This window comes from Arvicanthis niloticus, chromosome Y (assembly GCF_011762505.2).
Source record: "Arvicanthis niloticus isolate mArvNil1 chromosome Y, mArvNil1.pat.X, whole genome shotgun sequence".
Taxonomy (NCBI): Eukaryota; Metazoa; Chordata; class Mammalia; order Rodentia; family Muridae; genus Arvicanthis; species Arvicanthis niloticus.
This window is the reverse complement of record NC_133431.1, coordinates 6108186-6119493: the sequence shown is the minus strand read 5'-3', so window position 1 is coordinate 6119493 and position 11308 is coordinate 6108186. Positions and strand designations below refer to the sequence as shown.

Here is an 11308-nt window from a genome sequence, read left to right as displayed (position 1 = left end):
ATGATCTTCACAACATGTTTTCAACAATGTTTTGATCAAAAGTTTTCAGACCTCAGATGTAGAGCTTGAGGCAAGAATTTTCCCACTGAATCCAGGGAGCATTACATAAGATGAGTGGAAAATTATTGTTGAATATAATTAAGTAGATATCCAAACAGCAGTAGCCTTAAAAACAGACACATAGTTGTAAATGTGTGTGTGTGTGTGTGTGTGTGAGTGTGTGTGTGTGTGTGTGTGTGTGTGTGATATGTTTGTCTGCATAAAAAACAGATTAAGCAAATGCTCTGGCTTAGATTAGATCCTAGCAAACATGAAGAAGCTGCGTGGTTTCACTATTTCCTTTTTGCTCCTGAAGTTTTCTCTCATTTTGTGCTGTTGGACTGAACTCAGTTGCTTTTGGAGGATAAAGAATATTGAAGATAATGATGGACATTTGAGAAGTGACTGTGGTTTTTTCCTTATGGTATCGGAGGAAGCTATTGAAGACAATTTCTATAATCAACTTATTCCTTTTAGGTAAGTCATTAAATATGTTTCCTTCTTCAAGGTCATGAATTAGAAATATTTAACAGTATAAAAAAAACTGTAGGGTTCTGTCCTGTTCTCCCCCCTGTTACTTTAGGAACTACTGAAAATTATTACATCATTGACTATTTTAATACTTTGAAATGTGTCACAGTTTAGTTTATGTTTATTTCGCTGGGCTCCAGTTCACAATGTTGGACAATGAGAGAGACTAGATTCTGTTGAGTGTTTGTGGATATCTTGTCTTGAAAGATGTCTCTTCATCTACCTTGAATTCACAGTTCTCACCTTTGGGAAGAGCTCAATATGAAGAGACTCCAACACTGCCTATATTCTATTGTCTGCCATTGATTCTTGTATGAGCAGGCATCTAAATGCCTTCATAAAAAGGTTATCAAATTTTGGTCTCCAAAAGTTAGGCATACATTCAGCCATTGAAATATTTGTGTATGTGCTGGTCTACTATACCTGATTACATGAATAACTATATATATATATATATATATATATATATATATATATATCATATTACTTGTGATATAATGTAATATAACATTACATATATACCTTGCTTTTTAAAATACTCTTTAAATGCATCCCTCCTGCCAGTCTGGAGTTGACACTTAATGTGGATAAAGACTGCCAAGCTTCATATTCTGTTACCAGAATAATCTTTTGGTCCAATTATGCAAATACTCAGTCACATATTAGGCTTATTATCACTACCAGGTCAATATATCTATTAATATATTATTAATTATTATATTATATATTAATATTATATATTAATATATTATATTATATATTATATATAATATATATTAATTAAGATAATTATATTATATATTATTTATTATATATATATTATATATAATATAATAATTATATATTAATTAAGATATATTATATATTAATATAATATATTAATATATCTATTATTATATATTAATATATCTATTAATTATCAAATAAATACAACATTAGAGAAGATCTAGGAGAATAAATGCATTTCTTGTAGATAAGAACCTGTTCTTAATGTGGCTACATAGTTCTGAGATCCCAAGTGTGAGATGTTATCATTTGTGCCTGCCGATCATGTAGGAAGGACCGTTGAAATCACTCACATTTTACATAATCTGTATGACTGGGACTACTTTTTTTGTGACTGAGTTTTCCTGTAGTTTTCTGTCTTTGACTCTTCAACCAATCTCTTATTCAATTTTCATGTCTTTGGGATTTAAAGAATATGTTTCTCAATTGTTAGCCGCAGAACACTGTGTGCACTTTGATAGTGATGGTGGCTTCACATTATTATACTTCTCTGTTATGTCAGTAGGAATTTCATTTCTGATGTATTCTGTTTTATCCTACACCTCAGTAGAAAAATAGTGAAAATTCTCATTGGTGACATTTTTATAAGCCATAATTAGGTTTAAATTTATAAATATATGAACTGGGCCAATGCACTTTTCAGGTTTCAAAAGAAAAACTTAGCTTCAAACACTCCAATTGAAATTGCAAATTTCATCAAAAGAGGATGTTTTTCATTTTTACTTCTGACAAGAGGTAATTGCTAATTGTAGTATATAATCTGCTGACTCTCCTGGGCCAGGTGAGCACATTTCATAGGGAGAGAAGATTTCTGTGTTCAGATATCACTTAGAAGTTCTTAAAGAATTAAGAAGACTGAGGTGTTAAGAGAAACCTGATACCTTTTTAATGAAATTGACATAGTAACAATACACTGAAAGGTAAATTTAAATTGATGTGCATAAAGGTCAATATTCTAGTTATGTGGATAATTGTATCATATTGTATATTTTGAAATAGATAAATTGATTTATATAAAATATATCTTAATTATTGTGTGTTGAATATTAACAGTTGAAAATATTAACATCATGTTCTACAAAAATCATGAAAATATTATTGATAATTTTTTCACTGTGCATAAAACTAGCATTTTTAATGTTTACTACAAAGAGAGTTTGCTATTTTAAAATCTGTCAAATATTCTTACTGATGAAATAATTTCTTTCCTACAAACACTGATAATCATTTTAAGTAAACTGATTGTTAGACAATGTACACAGATGGATAATGTGCTTTGAATACTCTCACACTATATCATATAAGGGCTTTTGAATATAATTTTTAATGATTCCTTTTTAATATTTTATTCTCCTTTGCTAAAGTCCCCCAAAATATTTTGTATGTCTTGAAACAATTTAGTACTCAATGTTAGATATAGGATTCTCAGTTATGGATATTATTAAATATTCATTAATAATATTTTAGGTTATGAAAAAATGAATATAAAAGTTGAACAAATTTTTGATATATTACCTCATTCTCAAAATACTCAATAAAAATATGATGTATAAATTGCATTTAAATAATAAAAATTTTAAGGAGAATGTGTTATAGCTTTTATGTGTGGTTTAAGCCATGCTTATATATTTATTTATCTGTGGAATTACAACTCCAAATATACTTTAAATTAGTCTTGCTCAAGAGAACAAGAATCTAGTTCAAAGATGACAGAGATATAAATAATCTTTATCAGTTTTCACGAATACAAAATTTATCATATTATAGTACCATACATCTATGAATTCTTAAATTGTATGGAGTTCTATAGACTTCTAATTTATGAAACTTATTCAAGAAATTTAGACAGAAATATAGCGTGTCTCATATTACAAATTTTTGCAATTTATATTTTGTGTTTCATACATCTCCCTTAATCACTTTTATGCCTTGTTCTAGAATACAAAAAAGAAAATCTGAGTTTCTTCTGGTAATGATTTTTGCTGCTAAAGAGATCAACAAGAATCCTTATCTTTTACCCAACATGTCTTTGTATTTCGACATCATTGTTGGCCTATGTGGAGATACATTGGGAATTCTGGATAATGTATATTCACAACAAAACCATAGTTTGGAGTTTATTAATTATATCTGTGGATTAGATCCAACGTGTGCTGCAGACATTATAGGACCATCATGGAAATCATCCTTAAGACTAGCACTTTATTCTAGGACACCAACGGTAAGAAGGCATAACACTGGAATAGTTAACAACTTTTAAATTTCATTTGCATGTGCCTACAACATAGCTAGGAGAGCATGCACTTATGTGTGTGCTGCTACACACATACACACACATATTGTGTGTGTGTATATATGTGTATATATAGTATATATTATATATTTTATATATACACATATATATATGATAAAGAGTTAAAAATCATATTTAAGCAAACAGAGAAAACTGTTTTATAGGACATTCAGACTTGTCAGAAATAGTCTAGAATCTAATAGAAATATATATATATATATATATATATATATATATATATATATATAGAGAGAGAGAGAGAGAGAGAGTATAATCTTATCCTTAACAGGAGTTCTGAAGGTGAGTAACATTACCTGTATGTAAGTCCAAGTGTCCTAACAATCATATTCCTCATGTGGATGTTTCATCTTCTCTTCTGTATTCTTTAGGTTTTCTTTGGACCATTGGACCATTTAATCCTAACCTAAGTGACCATGACCAGTTGCCCTTTGTCTATGAGGAAGCCACCAAGGACACCCATTTGTGTTATGGCATGGTTTCCTTGATGCTTCATTTTAGATGGACTTGGATAGGACTGGTCATCTCAGATGATGACCAGGGTATTCAGTTTCTCTCAGACATGAGAGAAGAAATGCAAAGGCATGGGATCTGTTTAGCTTTTGTGAATGTGATCCCAGAAAACACGCACTTATACATGACAAGGGCTAAGGTATATGATGAACAAATTACAACATCAACAGCAAGGGTTGTTGTCATTTATGGTGACATGAACTCTACTGTAGAAATCAGCTTTAGAAGATGGGGATATTTAGGTGCTCAGAGAATCTGGATCACAATCTCACAATGGGATGTTATCACAAATAAAAAAAGATTTTACCCTTGATTTCTTCCATGGGACTGTCACTTTTGCACACTACAAAGGTGAGACTGCTAAACTTAGGAATTTTATGCAAACAATAAACACTGGCAAATACCCAGTGAGCATTTCTGACTCTGTCCTGGGGTGGAATTATTTTAATTGTTCAATCTCTAAGAACAGCAATAAAATGGTTCCTTTTACATTCATCAACACATTGGAATGGACAACACTGCACAAATATGACATGGTCCTGAGTGATGAAGGTTATAATTTGTACAACGCAATTTATGCTTTGGCCTACACCTACCATGAACTCATTCTTCAACAAGTAGAGTCTCAGAAAATGGCAGAACCCAAGGGAGAATTCATGGACTGTCTGCAGGTAAAATTTCTTACATTTCATGATGTTTAGATAAATCAATGTGATCTTTAAATGGACCCTGAGAAACAACTGTACATTTGTTAGAAATTATTCTCTCAGTGGAAACATTTCTACACTGCAAAACTCCCTAATGAATCTTTAAATGGATAAATATCATACACAAAAATAAGATGTAAATGGAAACAATACATTTTTATGAATATCAGGGAGTTTGTGAAAACCTCTCTCAACATATCACCAAATGAATTCAAAAGTTAAAATAGGAGCCAAGAGTTTTACCATAAAAGCCTTAAGTGATGACTAGGTTAAAATATTTTTCTAAAGAATAATTTCTCAAGAATAGGTACATGAGCTGAGCAGTGATGGCTCACACCTTTAATCCCAGCACTTGATTGGCAGAGGCCAATCCAGATTCAAGTTTTTTTTTAATCAGTTTCTGAGTTCTAGGCCAGCATGGTCTACAAAATGAATTCCAGGACAACCAGGTCTACACAGAGAAACCCTGTCTCAAAACAAAACAAACAAACAAACAAAAGAACAGGTACATGATCTAGGATTAATAGTTATTCATTTAACTTAACAATTATTTATATAACCATAAATGACTAAGACTGCACGTTTTATTAAGTTTGTGGTTTTTTTGTGCACGCATAATATATATTTATGAAATACCCAGAATCATCCTTAGTTTTCACAACTTGCAGACATTCAGACTTCCCCTTCATTTGCACATACATGGCTTCCATTTTTTTACAAAGTATTTTTGACAAACATGTGCACACTACACACACACACACACAGAAACACACACACAAACACACCATGTTACCTGATATCTGGTAATAATTTTTCTAGCACATTTTATCATCGAAAATTGTATTCAGTATATTAATTTTAATTATCAATAGGGTATATTTTATTTTACTACACAAGATTACTTTAATACAGCTGTCTTTTCTGAAAGTCTTTAAAAAAATAGAGGAAATTCTGAATTTGGCACTCCCTTTATTGATATGCATATGTAATTATCTAATAATGCATCTCATTTAGGTGGCTTCCTTGTTGAAAACCAGGGTATTTACTAACCCTGTTGGAGAACTGGTGAACATGAACCATAGAGAAAATCAGTGTGAAGAATATGACATTTTCATCATTTGGAATTTTCCTCAAGGCTTTGGATTAAAAGTGAAAATAGGAAGCTATTTTCCTTGTTTCCCACACAGTCAACAACTTCACATATCGGAAGACTTGGAGTGGGCCACAGGAGGAACATCAGTGGGTATACCACAGGGTTTTTTCAGGATATCTAAATTTTAAAGTATGAGGCACTGAAGTAATAGCTCTGTGGTTAAGACCAATTGCTACTCTTACAAAGGACCATCCTCAGTTACAATCACCAAAATTTGATAACTCTCAACTTCATGTAAATCTGGTCATAGGGATCAAAGGCCTCTGGATTTCATGTTCAGTTGCACCCACATGTCTATTCAACAACATGACACAGGAATATATTTACTAAACATATAGTATTATATATATACAAATATATATATATATGTATATATACATATATATAATTAAAATTTTGTAACTATATGTAAATCACAGAATTTTTTGATCCTGTGTGAACATATTTATAGTTTAATTAAGTACAGCACATATTTATTAACAGAAATCTTTCTCCAGATTCAAGGTTTTTAAAATTTATATCTTTTTATTAGTTATTTTATTTATTTACATTTTAAATATCATTAGCATTCCTGGTTTCCCCTATTCTGTGGTGGATTCCTCTATCGGGCATCAGTAGGAGGGGAGGCCCTTGTTCCTGTGGAGGCTTGGTGCCCCAGCATAGGGAAAGGACAGGGTAATGTGGCAGAAGTGGGTGGGTGGGTAGGGGAGCTCCCTCATAGAAGTAGGGGGTCGGTGGGATAGGGGGTTCAACGTTTTCTTTTAAACTTAGGAAAACTTCATTAATTTTATGAGAGTCTTATATAACATATTTTGTTCATGCTCATCAAAAAACTCATTCTTGATTTACCATACAACTCAGTGTTCTTATTTTTTTATTTATAAATAATTATAGAGAAACTGATGCCAAATAAACATTCCTTTTTGATTAATCAGTTTAAGAAGGAAAAATTTTAAATTGCTACAAACTGAATGTTGCACATATAATATTACATGTTATATAAATGTACTGTGACTTTCAGTGCATTTCGGGGTAATACAAAATAAAAATGTTAAGTAATGCTAGTTATTAGGGGAGTATTTAAATTCATATCTTTTAATGTCCCACATACCAATCTATGGGTCATTATACATATGATGTATACATGAACTACACACACACATACACACACACACACACACACTACTACATATATGTTGCTTCAGGTTCCCTCCTCCAGGTGTAGTGTACCATGTACTGCTGGATTCAGGAAAATTCATCAGAAAGAAACAGCAGACTGCTGCTTTGACTGTGTCCAGTGCCCAGAAAATGAGGTTTCCAATGAAACAGGTACATGCTTGCATGCAGAAGAGAAATTGTTGAATTCGAATACCTTCTCATTCCAGACTAGAAATATGTGGCCTAGATGGAAACTGAAGACCTAAACTCTCATGTTTAGAACATAATCAGTTAAATAATATAAACTTCTTTTGAACTCAGCAAATAATCTACAATATATTCTACAAACAGCACATTTCTTTCACAATATGATGGTTACTGATTTTATATTAAGACCAGATGCTCATGGTAACGGTAATTGTTTAATGAAAGATATTTTAAGAGCTTAAATGGCTTAAAGGATTAAGTGTGTCTTGGCAAAAAATTAAAACAAGAGTGAAGATTTCAAGAATGCAGCAAGAGAGGGGATAGCACTTATCATCAATCCCAGCCTAGCTAAGGAAAGAGGGATGAATGTAAATATCCATAATCTTCATGCCTTATAGCTTTAAATGTGTAGTTGGGAAGAAAGAGATCTTACCACAATGACAGGGACATGCATTTGTCAGTGAGGCATACAGTTTCTAGAATGAAAATATTACTTTTTGCAAACAGTATTTGCAGGAAGAATTGTGTGCTCTGGTGCCTATGGGTAGGTATAGACAAAGGGAACAACTCTCAAAGCAAAGAAAGTACATAATGTGTTTCATGAACTGACATCAATACCTATGTCTGCACACGACTCTTGTCTGTGAGTTGTGAATTTATGGTTTGAGGAATGTCATAATCTGAGATGATGCATATTATTCATCATAGTTTTCCTTGTTTTGTTTCATAAATAATGTTTTTTCTGTTCCTTTCCTTATGATGGTGTTTTGTTCCATCACAAGCATATGTTAATAGAGATCAATCATAAGATAGTGGTCCCTATGGCGATAAGGAATGAAATAGATGCTCAACACTAAATTATGTTTTGATATATCCTATGAATAATACAAATACGCAATATTGTTATTATACTAATAATATTATAACATTAATAATATTAATAATTATAAATATTAATGTAATTGTTTATTATTATATAATACATATAATAATATTATATTATTATAATAATATTATAATAATATAACATTAATATTATAATATTAATATAATAAGATTAAAATTATTATATATAATTATTATCATATTATGTATAATTATTACATATATAATTGTTATTATATATAATTATTATATGATAATATAATAATATTAGTATATCATTATATATTGTATATTAATAATATATTATTATATATTATATATTAATAATATATAATAATATTATTATATTAATAATATACATAATATTATTGTCTGCATAATTATAATATCTTATAATGGTTTACTGTTCACTAGCAGATATGGAACAGTGTGTGAAGTGTCCAGATGATAAGTATGCCAACTTAGAGCAAACCCACTGCCTCCCAAGAGCTGTGTCCTTTCTGGCTTATGAAGATCCAGTGGGGATGGCTCTAGCCTGCATGGCCCTGTGCTTCTCGGCCATCACAATTCTAGTCCTCGTCATTTTTGTGAAGCACAAGGATACTCCTGTTGTGAAGGCCAATAACCGCATTCTCAGTTACATCCTGCTCATCTCCCTCATCTTCTGTTTTCTCTGCTCATTGCTCTTCATTGGACATCCCAACCAGGCCACCTGAATCCTGCAGCAAACCACATTTGGAGTGTTTTTCACAGTGGCTCTTTGTACCGTATTGGCTAAAACAATAACTGTGGTCCTGGCTTTCAAGCTCACTACCCCTGGGAGAAGGATGAGAGGGATTATAACAGCAGCACCTAAGTTGGTCATCCCCATGTGTACCCTAATCCAACTTGTTCTCTGTGGAACCTGGTTGGTAACATCTCCTCCCTTTATTGACAGAGATATACAATCTGAACATGGGAAGACTGTCACTATTTGCAACAAAGGCTCTGTCATTGCTTTCCACTTTGTCCTGGGATACTTGGGTTTCTTGGCTCTGGGGAGCTTCACTGTGTCTTTCTTGGCTAGGAACCTTCCTGACAGATTCAATGAAGCCAAGTTCCTAACTTTCAGCATGCTGGTGTTCTGCAGTGTCTGGATCACTTTCCTCCCTGTGTACCACAGCACCAGGGGAAAGGTCATGTTAGTTGTGGAGGTCTTCTCCATCTTGGCTTCTAGTGCTGGGTTGCTAGGGTGTATTTTCATCCCAAAGTGTTAGGTTATTTTATTGAGACAAGATTTAAATTCCCTTCAGAAGTTCAAAGATAAGTTTCATCATTGAAACTTCATTAGTTTTAAAATGTTAGATGGTACTCAACATATCTTCCTGCTTTGTCTTAACAAAAGTACTACTAAGTCATACAAAAATTTTAAATAATATACTATCACAGCAGGATAGCACTGCCTAATGAAATACCTAAGACTGAGGCTTGGTGAAAAATGGTTTCATTCATGACTACACAAACCTCAACTTTGAGTATAGGTAATCTCAACTGAGGCATAGCTGCCATCCTTTTGACATGTATGTGTAAGCAATGCTCTTAATTAATGATTAATATAAGGTGACCCAATGGTTTGTGAACAGTGCCACCTCCAGGCATGTTGTTCTGGGAATTATAAGAGGATTTGAGACAGCATGGACATGACAGCAGTAATGAGCATAGTTGCATAGACTCTAACTGGGCTCCTGCATCCATGTTCTTGTCTTGGTGTCATTCAATTAACTGTGACAAAGGTACACAAGGAAATCAATACAGTTTTCATATGTTCCTTTTGACCATGGTGTTTTGTTACAGTAACAGAAACTAAGACATTAGCAAAATGGTAAATTGTCTCATTAATGATTTGGAATATTATAGATTATGAATTACTGATGCAATAAAAAGAACCAATTTAAAAAGAGAAACAAGAGTTTTAGAAGTGTGTGGAGCATAATGGCAACATTGCATATTGTTGATGGCCATCACAGAAGAGCAGTCTTTTAAAGTAACTTACAATGTATCATGAATATGTTAAAAATATCAGGTAACATATTAAGAAGTGTACAGTATATGAAAAGGAATATGGGGTTCGGATTGTGTCTGCAGTATAAGACTCTTGTACTTTTATGAAAACATTCCACTTAAACATGAAATGAACATGTTTCATTGGGTGAGAAATATCAGTAGTGAAAATAATATCATACACAATACCTTTATCAAAATAAGATCAGTGAGTTCTGTGGACATATAATGCATACTAGATGAAGGGTCTCATTATGAATTTTTTAGAATAAGAGGTATTAAATCTTTTTTTCCTTTTTAATTGAATATTATATTTATTTACATTTCAATAGTTATCACATTTTATGGCTTCCCCTCCAGATATTCCCTATCCAATTTTCCCTCCTCCTGCTTCTATGAGAGTGCTTCCTCACCTGCCTACCCACTCTTTCTGCCTTTCTGATTTCGAATCCCCTACACTGAAGCATCAAGCCTTCACAGGACTCAGGGCCTCTCTTCCAGTTGATGTCTAACAAGGCCATCCTCTGCTACATATACAGCTGGAGTCATGGGATACTACATGTGTACTCTTTTGGTTGCTGGTTTAATTTCTGGGAGCTCTGGGTGGTCTGGTTGATTGATATTGTTGTTCTTCCTATGGGATGCAAACCCCTTCACCTCCTTCAGTCTTTTCTTTGACTCTTCCATTGGAGATCCCATGCCCAGTCCAATGGTTGGCTGTGAGCATCTGCCTCTGTATTTTCCAGGCTCTGAAAGAGCCTCTCAAGAGAGAGCCATATTAGGCTCCTGTCACAAGCACCTTTTGGCATCCCCAATAGTGTCTGGGGTTTGTGTCTGTATATGGGATTGAGCCCTAGGTGAGGCAGCCTCTGAAAGTGTTTCCATCAGTCTCTGATCCATACTTTGGTTCCATATTTCCTCCCATGTATATTTTTTCCACCTTCTAAGAAGGGCTGAAGTTTCCTCACTTTGGTCTTC

The 11308-nt window shown here is 33.0% G+C and overlaps 1 pseudogene; it reads left to right on the top strand.

Moving 5' to 3' along the window:
- The first annotated feature begins 310 nt into the window (after nucleotides 1-310).
- LOC143437325 (vomeronasal type-2 receptor 116-like) lies at nucleotides 311-9609 on the top strand (annotated as a pseudogene).
- The last annotated feature ends 1699 nt before the right edge of the window (nucleotides 9610-11308 follow it).